Source organism: Aythya marila (genome assembly GCF_965140915.1).
Source record: "Aythya marila genome assembly, chromosome: 26".
Taxonomy (NCBI): domain Eukaryota; kingdom Metazoa; phylum Chordata; class Aves; order Anseriformes; family Anatidae; genus Aythya; species Aythya marila.
The window spans coordinates 237,459-251,930 of NC_139067.1; the positions used below are offsets into that span (position 1 = coordinate 237,459).

At 52.2% G+C, this 14,472-nt stretch overlaps 1 protein-coding gene across 1 annotated transcript in view; it reads left to right on the forward strand.

Moving 5' to 3' along the window:
• The first annotated feature begins 805 nt into the window (after positions 1-805).
• Positions 806-14,472, forward strand: part of ZMAT4 (zinc finger matrin-type 4) — a 93,728-nt gene continuing 80,061 nt past the window's right edge. The window contains exon 1 of the mRNA XM_082779488.1: positions 806-858. The gene's annotated coding sequence lies outside the window, so the exon portion shown is untranslated. The remainder of the gene's footprint in view (positions 859-14,472) is intronic.

Consider the following 14,472-nt stretch of genomic DNA (forward strand, 5'->3'; position numbering starts at 1 on the left):
CTGACATCTGAGGGCCTCAGCGCATTGTCTTTGTGTGAGACAGCATATCTCCACTGCTGCCTGGCAAGGAATGATGCAAAAGCTTAAACCATAGATTCACAGTGTCGGAGACAGAAAAGTCTGTGGTCAGACCACTGCTGCTGGGCAGTACTTCAGCAGCACAGCTGTTCCCCACTAAATGTCCGTGTTACACACCAGCTACCTGAAGCTCACACCAATGCATCATTTTGATCAAGGTAATCACCCACCCATCATCTGAGAACCACCCAGCTGGTGTGAAGGCATTAAAGCCTGGGCTGGGGGGCAGGTGCATGGGAGAGGTTTGGTAGCTTGGGGGAAATGGGAGCTCTGAGCCTATGCTGCTTCTGGCCAGAGACCACCCCCAGTGGCAGTGTGATGTGACTGTGAGAGCAGATAAGGCCAGCAGCTCTGCCCTGCTGTCTTCCTCATGGTTCAGACTTGGTGTCTGGGGTAGCTGGGTGGGTGAAGCCAGGATTAAGGCTGAGCTGTCTTCTCCATGATTTCCTGTTGCTGGGGTTTCACTGTGGCTTTTTTTCTGGAATTATGGATTAAAGCACAAACATCAAATTTGCAGAGGTGCGGGAAGGTAGTCTGTGTGTTTATCAAAAATTTACAAGCAGTTCTTTTACTAGCCTGTGTGTTTATCAAAAACTTACAAGCAGTTCTTTTACTAGCTTCTGGTAACATTTGATTAGAAAAGAAAACTCTTAATTCCTGGAGTATTTTTTTTCTCATGTAGAAAGTCAGACTCGTAGCTGACTGTTGCATGTGTGTGTTTGCTCTCCTCGTAGCTGTTTTGCTCTCCCTGAAGAGAAGGTTACTGAGGCTTGAAATGTGGTAAGTGTAAACTGTGGGGAAAAGATGTGTGAAATGAGAGTTCTGCTTGTGCAGGTTTGTGTGGAGGAGCAAACAAACACTCATTAATATAGGAAAGCATGAAAGAACGCTTAAATCCGAAGTTGGGTATCTGCCGACTTAGTGGTCCCTGGGAGCAGAAAGACTGGTATTTGTGCAGCTCGAGGATGTGTGTTATGCTAGAATTGGTTCAAATACTGATTGCTATCGTGAGTTCTATTTATGTTACAGCAATCAAGTAAATCTCAGTCTGAGACGCGCCTCTTTTTGCTGGGAGACAGCGTCCCTTTCTGCCTGCCTGGGGACCGTGGGGTGCCTGAGGAGGGGAATGTGCTGCCCGTGGGGTGTTGTGCTGTGCCTGTATTATCTCCAGTCAGATGTATCAGCCTTTTGCTTTACAAGGCTCTGCTCTGTATAACAAATAGGGGCTGAATTTCAGGTCTATTTTGTGTACCCCCTGTCTGTGAATGCTTTCAGTGGTGTTAGGACTGGGCAGAACATGCTGTGTGCTGAATGCTGGTGGTGGAAAGAAATGCCTCAAGTTAGGGCAGAACTTCAGATCTTTGCTGATCCCTGAATGCACTTCATTTTAGGCTCCCATTGTCCACTTGGAGATGAATCTCTCTATTCAAGAGGCTGAGAACGAGACTTGGTGATGGTTGGGTCTTGCACAGCAGTGCATCTATCATGCCTGTGTTGTCCCCCATAAAAAACTGCTTCAAACTTGTTTGAGGGTTGCAGCAACTAACCTGGGAGGACAAGGGTGCTCAGGCTTGCTAACAGCCTGCTCAGGGCTTGTCTAAAGTATGAATCTTGCATAAAGTTAAATATCATCCTCTTGTGACTCAATTTATCCTCCCAATAATGTTTATCTTATTTGCTCTAGCATTCTTTCTGTTGAGTATTGCCTGTTAATTGAGTTTCTGGCCTTTAGTTTGTAGTTAAGTTTTAAACAAATACCGTTTTTTCTTATGCTATACAAAAGTCATCATCTATCCCACAATTAATTTTTATGTCACTGGCAGTCTGTGTTCTGCTTTGACCCCTGCTGGGGAATGCGTGGCTGGAAAGAGCAGCTGAGCAATTAGGGAGGATTTCTTCTCCAGGAGAAGAGCAGATACCAGCCTGGTGTGTCTGATGTGGAGCTCTATTAATATTGCGCAGGACAGGGAGGTGATGTGCCCCAGCTGCTCTGGCAGCCTGGTGACAGTGTCTGGAAGGGAAAAGGCTTTCTGTGTTTACCTGGTCCTAGTGCAGTGCTGCTGCCCTCCAGGCAGCGTTTAACAGCAGTTGCCATCAAAGCCCTCCTCTGTTTTGGTGGTGCTCAGCCCTTGCTAGGACATGTGCTGATGCAGCCTGAAGTTGCAAAATGCCAACTGTCTCTCCTCATGCTTCTGACTGAGGATCTGATGTCCTACAGGAGTGGTAGAGAGCTGTGTAGGTTTTTTTCACAGTTGGGAAGGATGTTTATGCTCCAACCTCGTAAAGCAAAGGGTGTCTCGCTTCATGTGGCCACGCAAAGCATAGCCTGAGAGAGATGTTCAGAGCACAAACAGGGAGCTTGTAATGTCCTGAGATGATGAACAGAACAGGAAGTGGGAGAGAAATGGCTCCTTTCCTTTCAGACACTTTTGTGGAAAAAAGATCCATCAAGGATAAATGAATAGCAAGCTCCCAGCTCTGTCTGAGTGAGCCTTGAGCCATGGGAGGGCATGCAGACGTGGGAAGTGCTGCTCTGCTCACCCTGCTCCTGCCTGAGCAGCTGCACTTGCATGGGCATCACTTGTCCCCGAGGAGCTGGGAGCATGCTGCCCTGCAGACACATTGTGCGTGGGCAGGGAAGGGTTTGTGGGTTATGAGTGCATCCATGGGCAGCATCAGAAACACCCTTTCCTCCTGCCCCAGTAATGTTACAGGGAAAACACTGCATGGTGTTTCAGTGGCTGCTGCTTTCTCAGTGAGCTGTGCTGGATGACCCTTAGGAAGGATGCACACGCACGTAATTAAAGCCAATCTCCACCCCAAGGCCAGAGCTGTGTTTGGAAACCATTATTCCCTGATGCACAGTCTCTTTTTTCCATTCCAGCTGAGCAATGCCCAGCCAAGCCTTGTACATGCTGCAACTGCCCTGCTGCACAGAAATCCTCTATTAGTTGAAGTAGGGGAAAAAGTCTTCCAGGATCTTTTGCAAGTGCCTTAAAGTCTGTTTTGCAAGGGCTCAGGCTTCTTATTTCCCAGCTGAATCCACCTGAGCCCCTGATCATGCTCCCCCTTTGATAGTCCAGAGATGATCAATCCGCATTTGAATGCCCCTCTCAGGAGGGGAGCAGGGGATCTGGCTGCCTCCTCCACTCACTTGAGACCTCTCGCCCTGTGCATGGGGCCCAGGGGCTCTGCAGCGTGCAGCTTCCCCGAGCAGAGCCACACAGGGCGAGCTGCAGGTTGACCTGTCAGGGTGGCCGACTGTGCTGCGGAAGCCTCCCAGCCTTTGGAAAATGAGAGCTTTGTTCCAAGACCTTCCCGGCGGAGGCTGGAATCTCCTCTGGACCGGCCGCCTGCCACAAGAATGCTGTCTCCGTCGCTGGCGTGGGGTCTGCTGCGCCCCTGGCTCTGGGGCACAGGAGGTGCCAGCGACCGCCAGAGCCCGCAGGAGGCCTGGCCCTGTCTCCTTGCGGCGCATTGGCGTGATGGATCTGTCTGCTGCTGCCAGCACGGGGCATCAGCACTCGGCTGCACAGTGGGTGCTGCTTGCAGCCTGCCAAGATCCAGAGAGCCGCAAGCAATCAGCAAACAGTCCCGCTTTTCTGCAGAAATGTGCACAGCCTGGAAATTTGCTGGTGTCGGGAACATTTTTCCTTCAGAGACAAACAGGAGATGGTTGCCAAGTCATTGCTCTGGCAAGGAGACGGAGGAAAACCAGGATGTGGCTGGAAGGAGCCATACCTAATGGCAGCCAGCATGGGCTGGGGCTTCTGGCTGTCACAGGACCCGGCTCTCTGCTCCCACCTATACATGCAGGGAGCCACTTGGTTTGAGACCCTCTGTGGTTGCACTGCATGCATCAGACCCAGTTTACAGAAGAGAGATCTGCTGGGAGCAACAGAAAGCAGCATGCGATGGCTGTGAGTCACGTCACACAAAGTGACCTCGGTGTGCTCTGCCCTGCTCTGGGGTGTGCCTGGGGAGGATGCTCTGGCTTGCCTGTCCCAGCTGCACCCATGAATCTCACCCTAGGGTGTGCAACTGCCTGTTTTTGTGTGTAGAAGCCAAGTGGCCCTACCACAAAGTGCTTCCTAAATGGTAGCCTGTGCTCTGGCTGTCCCTGCTGCTGGCAGGGTTCCTGCCAAGGTGGTGTCCCTCATGGGGTTGCTGTCAGCGACAGCCCTGTCCTGCACTGTGCAGCACTGAAATTCTTTCCTCTAGGCTCTTGTCCACGCTAATCCAAGTTTATGGGTCCTAATGGCCAGAATGGGATGTTCTGAGACCTCAGTCCATGTGCCAGACAGCTGCCACAGAACAGCTACTGGTGGGCCATTATTGCCTCAGCGAGGAGTGTTTCAGGAGTAAGAAGAAAGGAAGATAACAAGAACAGATATGTTGACAGAGGTTTTCTGGGTGCTTGTGCCCTTGTTTGGGTTCCCCTTGCTGGTCCTATACCACTGCCAGGAATCCTAAATGTGAAGGTACATTGGTATAGTCACTAAAACTGTTCTGTTTAGTTCAGCTTGGGGAGCGTTTTACTGTTTGCAACCTATGCCTTTGAGCTTCACTATCTGTCTGAACTTCACCAAACTCTTGAGTTGTTACTGTGGTTGAGAGATTAATTTGCTAGAAGGGGTGGTGCTGTGTATTAATAAATCATAGCCCCAGCAGGACTGTGGAGAGCAAGTCTCCACTGTTTCTTGAAAAGAAATAGAGAGATTGGGGCATTTGTCTTTGGCAGGCAGGCAAGCACGTGCATAGGCTCTCACGTACAGTGCTCATAACTACATTAGACTACACAAAGAATGAACTACAATTCCTTTAGCCAAAGAAAATGGTGCCTTTAAACCAGCTGTCCTCCAGGGTGGTGATCACACCCAGCCCAGATGGTCTCCTTAGTTGTTGCACAGCAGGGGTAGATCATGGACTTGGAGAAGACTGAGCTTATTTGTGGAAGGTCCAGGGTAATTTAGTATGTGGCCATGTGTGATTCAAAGTGGGCTTAAATCAGGGAATAACAGTTAATCTCAAGCCCTGTTTCTGAGGGTAAAACTGACTGAGATGAATGCTAGGCTTTTTTGGTTTTGAGGGTCATTAATTTTGGCAATGGTGTCTAATGTGATGCACATCAGGAAGGACACATCTGCAGACCCAGGTTTGATTTTAAGTCAAAGCCATGGGTTTATTTGCTGGGCAAGAAGCTCCATACCAAATAAAATCTCATTACTTCGGGTTTCCCAAGCTGCTGCTGGGAAACTCTGTGGGTAGCACTAAGGGGGTGCTCGCACTCCTGGGAGATGTTGGGATGTGGAAGCTGAACCCTCACAGGAGCCGTGAAGGGGTGTAGTGCGGCAGGGTGGGGGGCAGCGCTGCTGGAGCAGCACAGGGCGTGCGTGGTGCTGAGGGTTGTGCTGGCCCCACCACCCTGGGACATGGGCTCAGCTGAGCACCTGTGGGGTTGGGACCTTCTCAGCATCTTGTGGTGTGGGGCTGGGGCTGTGGGACTGCTGCCAGCCCGGGTCTGAGAGAAGCTTGTGGTGATGGTGGGCAGCCAAGATGGCATGTGTAAGGTTTAATGTTAAATGGTCTCAATAAAATGTTAATACTAGGCTAAATGTTTATAAAAGTGTCTCCCCCTGAGTTAATACCTGCCAGAGAGCTGAGGCATAATTATGGGTGATACTACTTTAATTATTAAACATTGTGCTGCCCAGCTGAATTACTGTAGCCCCTAACCGCCTTCTCCAGAGTGTTTACAATTTCTTCACCATTTCATATTCTTCCCTCTCACTCACCCTAAATGTTTATTTAATAATCCTGAAAGACCTTTTAAGCTTCCTGGGTTTAATGTTTGCTAAACACCCTGTCACTTCCACTTCTATTGATAATTCCCGGGCTGCTGTGGAGCAGCCGGGACTCTGCTTGGCCCGAGGGCCTCTGCTGCAGGCTGGGGGCAGGCTCTGGCCCTGCTGCCTCCATCCTGGGGCCGGAGCCCCCTGCTCCTTGCTGGGAGCAGGGCTAATGGGGGGCAGAGGGGGGCTGGAAGCAGCCACACCAGCCCTGGGTCAGCAGCTCGGAGCTGCCTTGCCGGGCTTAGCGGGAGGGAGAAGAGGTGACGGTCCTGGGATGGCCACCAGGCAGCACAGACACGGGTGGGCAGCCTCGTACGGGCTGTGTGAGAAGCGCCAGCATATGGGGCTGCCGGCTGGATAACCTCGCCCTGGCAGCGCATTACCTCAGTCTCTAAACTCTCTTTGGGCTCCGGCAGGATTGGTTTCAGCAAATTCATTTTCCTTCACAAAAGCTTTTGGTTACTTTGGGATTATGGACTGTTAGAGTTCATTGTTTTCCCGAGCTGCCTTGTTTTGCTGTACTGTTTAGACGCCTGGTCTGTAGGAACTTAATCTCCCTTCTCCTCCAGCGGTTCTGTTCTGTGAAAATCTGTTCTCTGCTCTGGTGCAAATTGTTGATGGGAGATAGCAGTGGGTCTTTCTGCTTCTATTTAACGTGTCAGCAGAGAAAGACATCTGCTTGCAATTACGTGTAGAGTCTTGCTGAAGGATTGGCGTGGTAGATTTTAAAAGATAATAGGAAATCTTTATCAATTCATAATTCCTTATGTCATACAAAGGAACATATTTCATTTAAAATATTCATCTTTTTTATTTTATTTGTACAAAATTAAAGGATAAATCATGAGATTGATATCAAGGGAAAATGCTGTGTGCTCTGTGAAGAGCCAGCCTGTGTTTCCCCCACAAAAGCCCTGCAGAGCTGGAGAGAGCAGACCTGGGGTGCGGGAGCTCTGTGATGGCCTGCCGAGGCGCCTTTAGAAATGTTTTGCTGCTTACAAGCACAGCTTTACAGCACGCTGAAACATGAAGACTATCCCCAACACAGTGCTCAGAGCACCGCAATCTCCTAAAAGAGGTGAATGGCTGCAGGAGAGCTGCAGGGGTTCAGTACCTCTCTCAAGCCAGCGAGCAGCCCCTGCCTGCATAGCCCGAGTGGCACAGGACCAAAGTGGTGCCTCCTTGCCTTTCCTGGCCCCACAGCTGGTGCTGGTGGCAGGGACGGACAGATGGATGGACAGATACCCGGGGCAGCTGTGGAGAACATGCCTGGGGAGCAGAGATTGGGCCTGGGAATGCAGAGTGGGCATCCTGCATCCAGCAGCACTGCGTGAGGCTTGCACTGGCCTCTTCCATCCTCCCATGGTGTGGTGGGAGCCACCGCTGGGGTGCAGTGAGGGGCTGCTCCCCCTGGGCCCCCGGGGCTGCTCCTGGCCGGCTGTGAGCCGCCTGGCAGAGCGCTGTCAGCGCAGCTATTCTTGGCCTTCCTTGGCTGACTTGTTAGCCCTCTGGGAGTCTGCTGTAATCTCCTCTGTGATTAAGGGTCTCCGAGCATGTTCAACACCATTAAAGAAACAAGAAAATAATAATAATGATCTGTGCTCAGGAATGCTCCTGAGTGGAATCAGAAATACGTTCACTGCCTTCTGGCTAAGAAAGCTACTCATGCTTCAGCTCTAGCAGATTAGCAAGAGCTGAATCCCCTGGCTCGGAGAGCTTTCTGTGCTTTCCTCTTCATGCAGTACCACCACCTATTCCCCACAGTGTGCTCCTCTGCTTGGACGTGGATTCTCATCTTTGGGGAGAGGTGTGGGATGTGTGGGACCACGGGAGGCAGCAGCTCCTCTCTGTGAGAGTGGGAAAGAGACAAATGCCAGGAGATACCATGAGGTCCAGGTCCTGGCAGCTGGTCTCCTTGCTGAAGTGCAAATGCTCTCCTGTTCCCAGTGCATTCAGACAACAAACATGGGGCTGCCCCTGGGCCAGCTTTTGAAGAGTCTAATTCTTTGGACATAATGGAAAACTCTGAGGCAGCAGGCAAAAGTGGAAATTTAGAGCAAAATGGAGGTAACTGTGGTGTGGGCATGAAGCATGCAGTGTGTGGCAACACGTGCCCCATCAGTAGCTCCTGGTTATCTCTAGCCCAGGAAAAAACAGCAAAGCAGCCTGCAGTGCAGACAGGCTTGAGAGCAGAGCAATGAGAAGGATTGAAAATCCTGGGCTAACTTCTATAATGCCATGAATTTCTGGGTGCTCTTTAAAGTGCCAAATCTTGGTTAAGGCAGGGAAAAAGCACATGACGGGGAATGCAGCCTAGATAAGTGCAGGCCAGTCCAGGACATTGTCCCCTTCTGAGGGACAGCAGCTGCTCAGGCTGAGGCTCCTGGCACAGGGGCAGGAGCCTCTGGCATGTCCCCTTGGCCCTGCTGATATGTGACACAAGCTGCCAGGCTCCCTGTGCCGAGGATGTTCACTTCTTGCAGTGGAGGAACAGTCTGGTTTCATTTTAAGCTCACAGATGTTGGTCATGTTACCAACGTTTCTTTCTACTGAAGCAAATTCAAAACATCTATTTTTCTTTAAGGTCTCAGACGTGAGACGTGGGGAAGCTCATGTCTGTACAGCTCGTGACCACAATGTAGAGCAGCCCTGTCCTGGCCGGGGTGTGCTGTGGCATCCTGCCCCAATCCCACCGCCTCCCCTCTGGCTTGTGCATGGGGGCTGTGGGACCGGGTGTGCTGGGGCAGGGTGGACAGCCCTGGCTGCACCCTGACCTCAGCAGGAACACCAGCCCTGGGTGTGGAGGCAGGATGGACGTGTACCCAGCAGTCCTCTCCAGCTGCAGCTGTCTAAATCCGCATCTGCCTGTAAACCAGGGCCTTGGAGCTTGGTTCCCAAGTAGGTGCCAAGGCTGTGCAATCAAACTGAACGGGGACGATGCTCCTGAGGGGAGACCCGGCCCTAAAGCAGGTTCATGTGGTCTTGCCAGCTGATGGCTGCAGGACTCTTAAAGAAATGTATTTCCTGTCTGTTTTTCCCCTCTGTCTTTGATCGTGGTGAGGCGGAGAAGAAGCTCATAAAATCTTTCTGCCTGGATGGGATTAGCGGGAACTGCCTTTCTGTGTTCTTCCAAGGCCTCTCACCAGGCAGCTTGACTGCTCACCCAGTTCCTGGCTGTCCCATGTCATTCTGCAGAGCAATTGGGAAGCTTGTGCCTCCAACCCAGGACAAAAAACAGATTTCACTTTGGTCTTAGTGGAGTCCTGGGCATTTGGGCTTAGAAAGTAAAGCCTAGCTTGTTCCGCCTCTGTGCTGGGCTGTGATGTTGCAGGATGGTGATGCAAGATCCAGGAAATCTCCTCCTCGACATCCATGCAGACCCATCTGCAGCCAGTTCATCAGGTTTCACACGCACGGATGTGCTGTTAAACTGCTGGCCCAGATGTGTGGAGTAATGGAAATTCAAAGCATTTTTCATGGGCCCATTGGAAGATCATTACTGAGCAATTAGTTTTTGCTAAGTGCTTGGCCGTGGGGCTACTTTATTTCCCCTTCCCTGCAGAAAGGCAGCAGCGAGCATGCACAGCCCTGTCTCGCTGTGCTCTCAGGAAAGCTCCGAACTGTGCCGGAGAAGCAGCTTCTGCATTATAGCAGGAGGTGTAAGTTCTGCTCCACTGTTTGATCCTGATACCACTGACACAGCACTGGATCCCTTTAGTTTCTTGCTGCTCAGCTGAGCAGTCACTGAAAAGCCGAGCAGGCTTTAATGTTCAAAGGGACTGTGAGCTCCTTCCTGCACCACTTACATCCAAGTGCTCAGCTGGCAGGGCTTCCTTCAGGACGCAGCGCAGCTACTTTGGGGCAGATTTTCTTTTCTTTTTTTTTTTTTTTTTTAATCACTTAAAGGACAGGAAGACCAGGAGTGGAAGCAGACAATTCCTTGTGAAGCCCAGCCTTGCTGCTTAGCCCATTGCCTGTTCCTGCAGAATCTTGCCAAGGCCGTGCTCCCTCCGACAGCTCCCGTGGGATGAGGCTGCTGGGCTCTGCTCACCCCGGGGGTGCAGCATGGGCAAGATGGGGCATGGGGTATGGGCAGCCGCGAGGCCTGGGGCGATGTGCCTGGGGAGGGCATGGGCTGGCATGCTTGCTAGTGGTCTCCCACTGGCTTAGAGCATTAGATTATGCAGGATTGAGTTTGATTTCTTCCCCCCTCCTTGGATTTTTAGTAGCTGACAGTTGTTACCAGCGTGAGGTACTAACTTTTTATTTTGAATGCATGAGTTCAGGCTTGTTAATCACTTCCAAATGCCCTCCATCTAAAGGCTATATTGTTTCAGTATTCAGCCACTAATTTTTTGAAATCTCTGAAATAAGACACTGCTCTCAAACATGTGCCGGAGAGTTGTTCCTTTCCGCTGTATTTTAAAAATATACATGTGGTTTAATTCAACAAGAGGACTGGAGGGGACATTTTTCCACCAGTTCCCTCCTCCCCCTTTTCTTTAGAGTTGTATCTGCCAAACCACCAGGCTCTGTGCCAGCAGCAGCCCCTTGGATGATCCCAAATGCATCTGGAGGTTAAAAAGTGTGCTTCCAGTGAAGCCCGAAGTTGCTGTCTTATAATATGCGACTTGATGTGCCCTGGGGGCTGTTCAGTCACCTGCTGGCTGAGGACAAATGCCACCAGTGCTGGATGCAGATGCCAAAGAGAAAAAAGGTCTTTGGATGGGGTAGGGCTTCTAGCAGCTCAAGAGCCCTGCAGGCTGCCTGGCTGAGGCAGAATCAGCTGGACTGTGCCCAGGGCAGGGCGGGTTCTCTCAAGCCTCTGGGACCTGAGATGAGCAGTGACAGCGCAGCTGGGCAGGCGGCTGTCTTTCCTCGCAGGAAAGGGCTGATGTTGTTCTCTTTGCTCTGTTGCTGCTGTTATGCAAGGATAAAGACAACGAAAGGAAAGTCCCTACCCAAGGGTGTCACAATGCAGCTGCTGGTTTGGGAAAGACAGCAAATGCTGTGAAACTAGGTGAGAAATGACAGTGCCTTTCTGAGAGAGCTCACAGCTCAGGCAGATGCTGGAAATCACTGATCTGCCAAAGTAATGGGTACTGTGTTCAGAAAGTGAAGCACAGGGAGGGTTTCTGACAGACCTAAAGCTCTTAAGGAGCTTGGTTGTGTCTGGGCTCCCGATTAATTTCTGTGATTGAAGTTGCTTTTATGCTCCCTAGCTTTGGTAGGACTCTTGGACAGAACTGGGTGCTGTGTCAGATCTGCCTGAGCTGCCTTAAACTCAGCAAGTTCAAGAGCTGCTAGCTGGGCTGCCTGCCTGCTGCGTGCTGAGGGGCCCTCCTGACGTCGGCCCTTTGGGAGGATGCTCCTTTGCTAGCGGCTCTGCTTCGGGCAGAGGTGCCAGGAGGCCGGACCTGTGCTGTGCTGTGCAGCTGGTGGTGCTCCCAGAAATGCAGTTTAATGGCTTGAGTGGCTGCTGCCAGGGGAGCATGCCCAGGACGGAACGGGTGCGCTGGTTTCTCCGTGAGTCACCGATCGCTGACAGCCCCTGTGAAAGGCAACGAGCAGAGAGAGCCGCTTTCGAGCAGCGTTTGGTGCGGTTGCTCAGGGTCAGCTCCAGGAGCCAGAATAAGCGAACCCCTTCTGCCAGAGGAACGCGGAGCGAGGGGACCAAGCGGCCCTGTGCGGGCACGGGGACGGGGTCCGGGGCGCTGCGACGCCGGGTGCCGGTGCCGGTCCCGGTGCCCAGCCCGGTGCCGTTCGCGGCGCTCCGGGCCCCGCAGCGCGGCCGGCCGCTGCCCCCTGGCGGCGGCGGGGGCAGTGAGGAGGGGGCTCGGCTGCCTGGCGTGGTTCAGCAGCTTGCTGCTGGCAATCTGGGTTTGCACGGTGCCAAGCGAAGGGTTAATAGGAAAATCTCCCCCGCAGCCGCTCCTGCGAGGTGACCTCTGCGGGACCCTCCCAGCGATGCAGCTATCTTGTCTCCGTGCTCTCGGAGACGCTGCTTATCCCGAGCCTGACAGTTTGCTGATGTCTCCAGACGCTTCCCCGGCAGCTGGTTTTCGTTACCATCACTGTATGGCACCTCACCTGATCTCGCAAACTTGGCACGATAAGCGACTGAGAGATTGAAGGGGTATCACATCGCGTCCCCGCCAGGTCGGACAGGAGTTATTGAGCTGGGTGTTAGCATGGGAGGCTATTTCTAATACAGCTCCTCTGTGCATTGCACTGGCTTATACCAGGTCCAAATTTGTCCCAGTGAATGGGAAACATCTGCAGGAAAAGCTTTTTCCCCTCTTGCAGTGCTAGGGGTGCACAGGGTTGTGCACAGGGTTGTGCACCTCGTTTATGAGGATTTTTGGAGCTGGTTTGGTGCAGCTCAGCTGGTGAACTCTGAGTGGTCCCCAGGAAGGCGACTGGATTTGCACAGCTCCTTCCCTCTGCCCTGCACTGCAGCCCAGCTTCCAGGAGCCAGGTCCCAGAAAAAAAACAAACCTTCAGTTTGGTGGAGAGGGCCCTCAAGCAAGGACTGCCAGGTGTACCAGATCCCCTCCTGCCAGGCTGGTGGGCTGTCCCCAGAACCCGGTCAGCCTTTTCTGAGATACAAGAAACCATCCTGGTGACAGTCTGCTGAGGTCAGACCTGGCTGGGGACATGGGACTACAGGGCAGTGCCCAGAAGAAGCTGTCTGTGGCCTGATTCCACCATGTGTTTCCCAGGCAAGCAAATGTGAGAGGTGCATTCCAGAGCCCAGCTCCCCAGCTGAGGCTCGAGATGATCCATTGGTGATATCTACTGTGGAGATGTGCAAGCATGCTCACACAGACCTTTTCCATTCAGTGCGAGGTTAGCACAGACCAAACATTACTAAACTGCTTGGGATCTGCCCTGCTGCAGGGATCCAGCCTGAGCATCCAACTGCATCCTCTGAGCTCTGTCCCATTGCTACTTCTCTGGTCTTTCTCCATAGCAAGTCCTGCCAGACTCATCTCTACCTGGAAAGGAAGGTTCATTGGCATGTGTTTACAGTCAGACTTGCTTTTCAGCTGCAGAGAGCAGCAAAGGGAGAGGATTTCTCAACCCCATGCCCAGGGGCTGTAGCTGGAAAGGCCTCTGCTGTCCAAGTGAAAGCTGAACGCAAGCTGAGGGAAAACAGATGGTTTCAAGATCAAGCCCATCACATGAATGAGAAGCCAAACTGCTGATGGATAGGGCAGCATTTAGCTCAGGCATGGAGCCAAATATAATGTTGTCCTCCTTCAAGTGCAGGGTTGCTGATGACCGAGAACACAAACCCTTGTTCGGGTCTGGAGCAGTCCAGCTATAAAGAGAGCAGAACCCAGCTGGGGTGTTGCTGGCCCCTTGCATTCCAGCTTGTCTGTGGCACCATGTCACAGCACGCTCCTGATGAACATTTTATGCTGCAGTCAAGTGCTAGCAGCTGGTGTTGGCCCACCGGAGGGTGATTTTTAGCTGCCCAGTTATGGCACCTTGACTCAGCACAGGTCACCCTGCGGTGAGCTCTCAGCAGCAGCACGCAGTGTGCAGCAGGCACTGGCCCTTGCAGGCATCAGGGTTCAAAGCTTCTTGTGGACTATGCAAAATGAAGGGGCCATGTGGTTACAGCAGCCTGTAAGTGGATGCTGCAGGCTTCTGCAGGCAAAGGAAAAGGCTGGGTGCATCATGTCTGTGCTCAAGATGCAAATGTGAGTAGGCACTGACCAGCCAGGCCCTTCTGGCTCCAGGCTGCTGAGTAGTCGCTGTATTGCTGCATCAAGGCCCTGGCTTATACAGTGGTCTTTAAGAGCAGGGGAAATGGCTCTGTTTGGATGAACACTGGATGTTGCACTTGGGACATACCATGCAGCAACAAATCCTTCAAGTGTTGCTGCAGAAAGGCAGCCGTGAAAGCACAGAGACAGGAGAGTGATTCCAAGAAGAGTAATTGCTTAATTCAACGCAGAGCCTGGCTGTCTTCCCACTGCCCACATGCCAAAGTAATTAGTGGGCACAAGGCTGTCTTCAGCACATCCCCAGCTGTGGCAGAATGTGCGAGAGGCAGGCAGCGTTGATTGGGAGGGAAGTGCCTGAACAGCAGCACACCTCATTTACAAGAGCAAAGGGGACTGCGGCAGGTTGTAACGGGCCTGGCAGTTACGGCGGTGGAAACCTTGGGCTGGAATGGAGCCGCAGGGAAGTGGGGGTGCATTGAGGCACCTCGTGCATGGCAGTGGCATGTGGTGACAGATGCTTGAATTGGGCAGTGGGGCTGTGGCGTGGAGCTGGGACTTGTGCTTGCTCAGCAGTGCGCTTCACCCCCAGCCGCAAAAAGTCTGTAAGAGGAAATTGGATTTAAAATGGTTCTGCGTGGCTCCAGGGAGAAGTCCGTGAACAGAGGAGGGCTGAGGGAGGGCTCACTCATCACCAGCTCATTAAACGCGGAAACCCAAGCCCCAGGAGCCCTGTGCTCAGAGGCAGCCCTCTGCAACGGGTCATCTGTGTGAGCGCCTCTGCAGTGGTGATTTGTCAGTTGTGAATG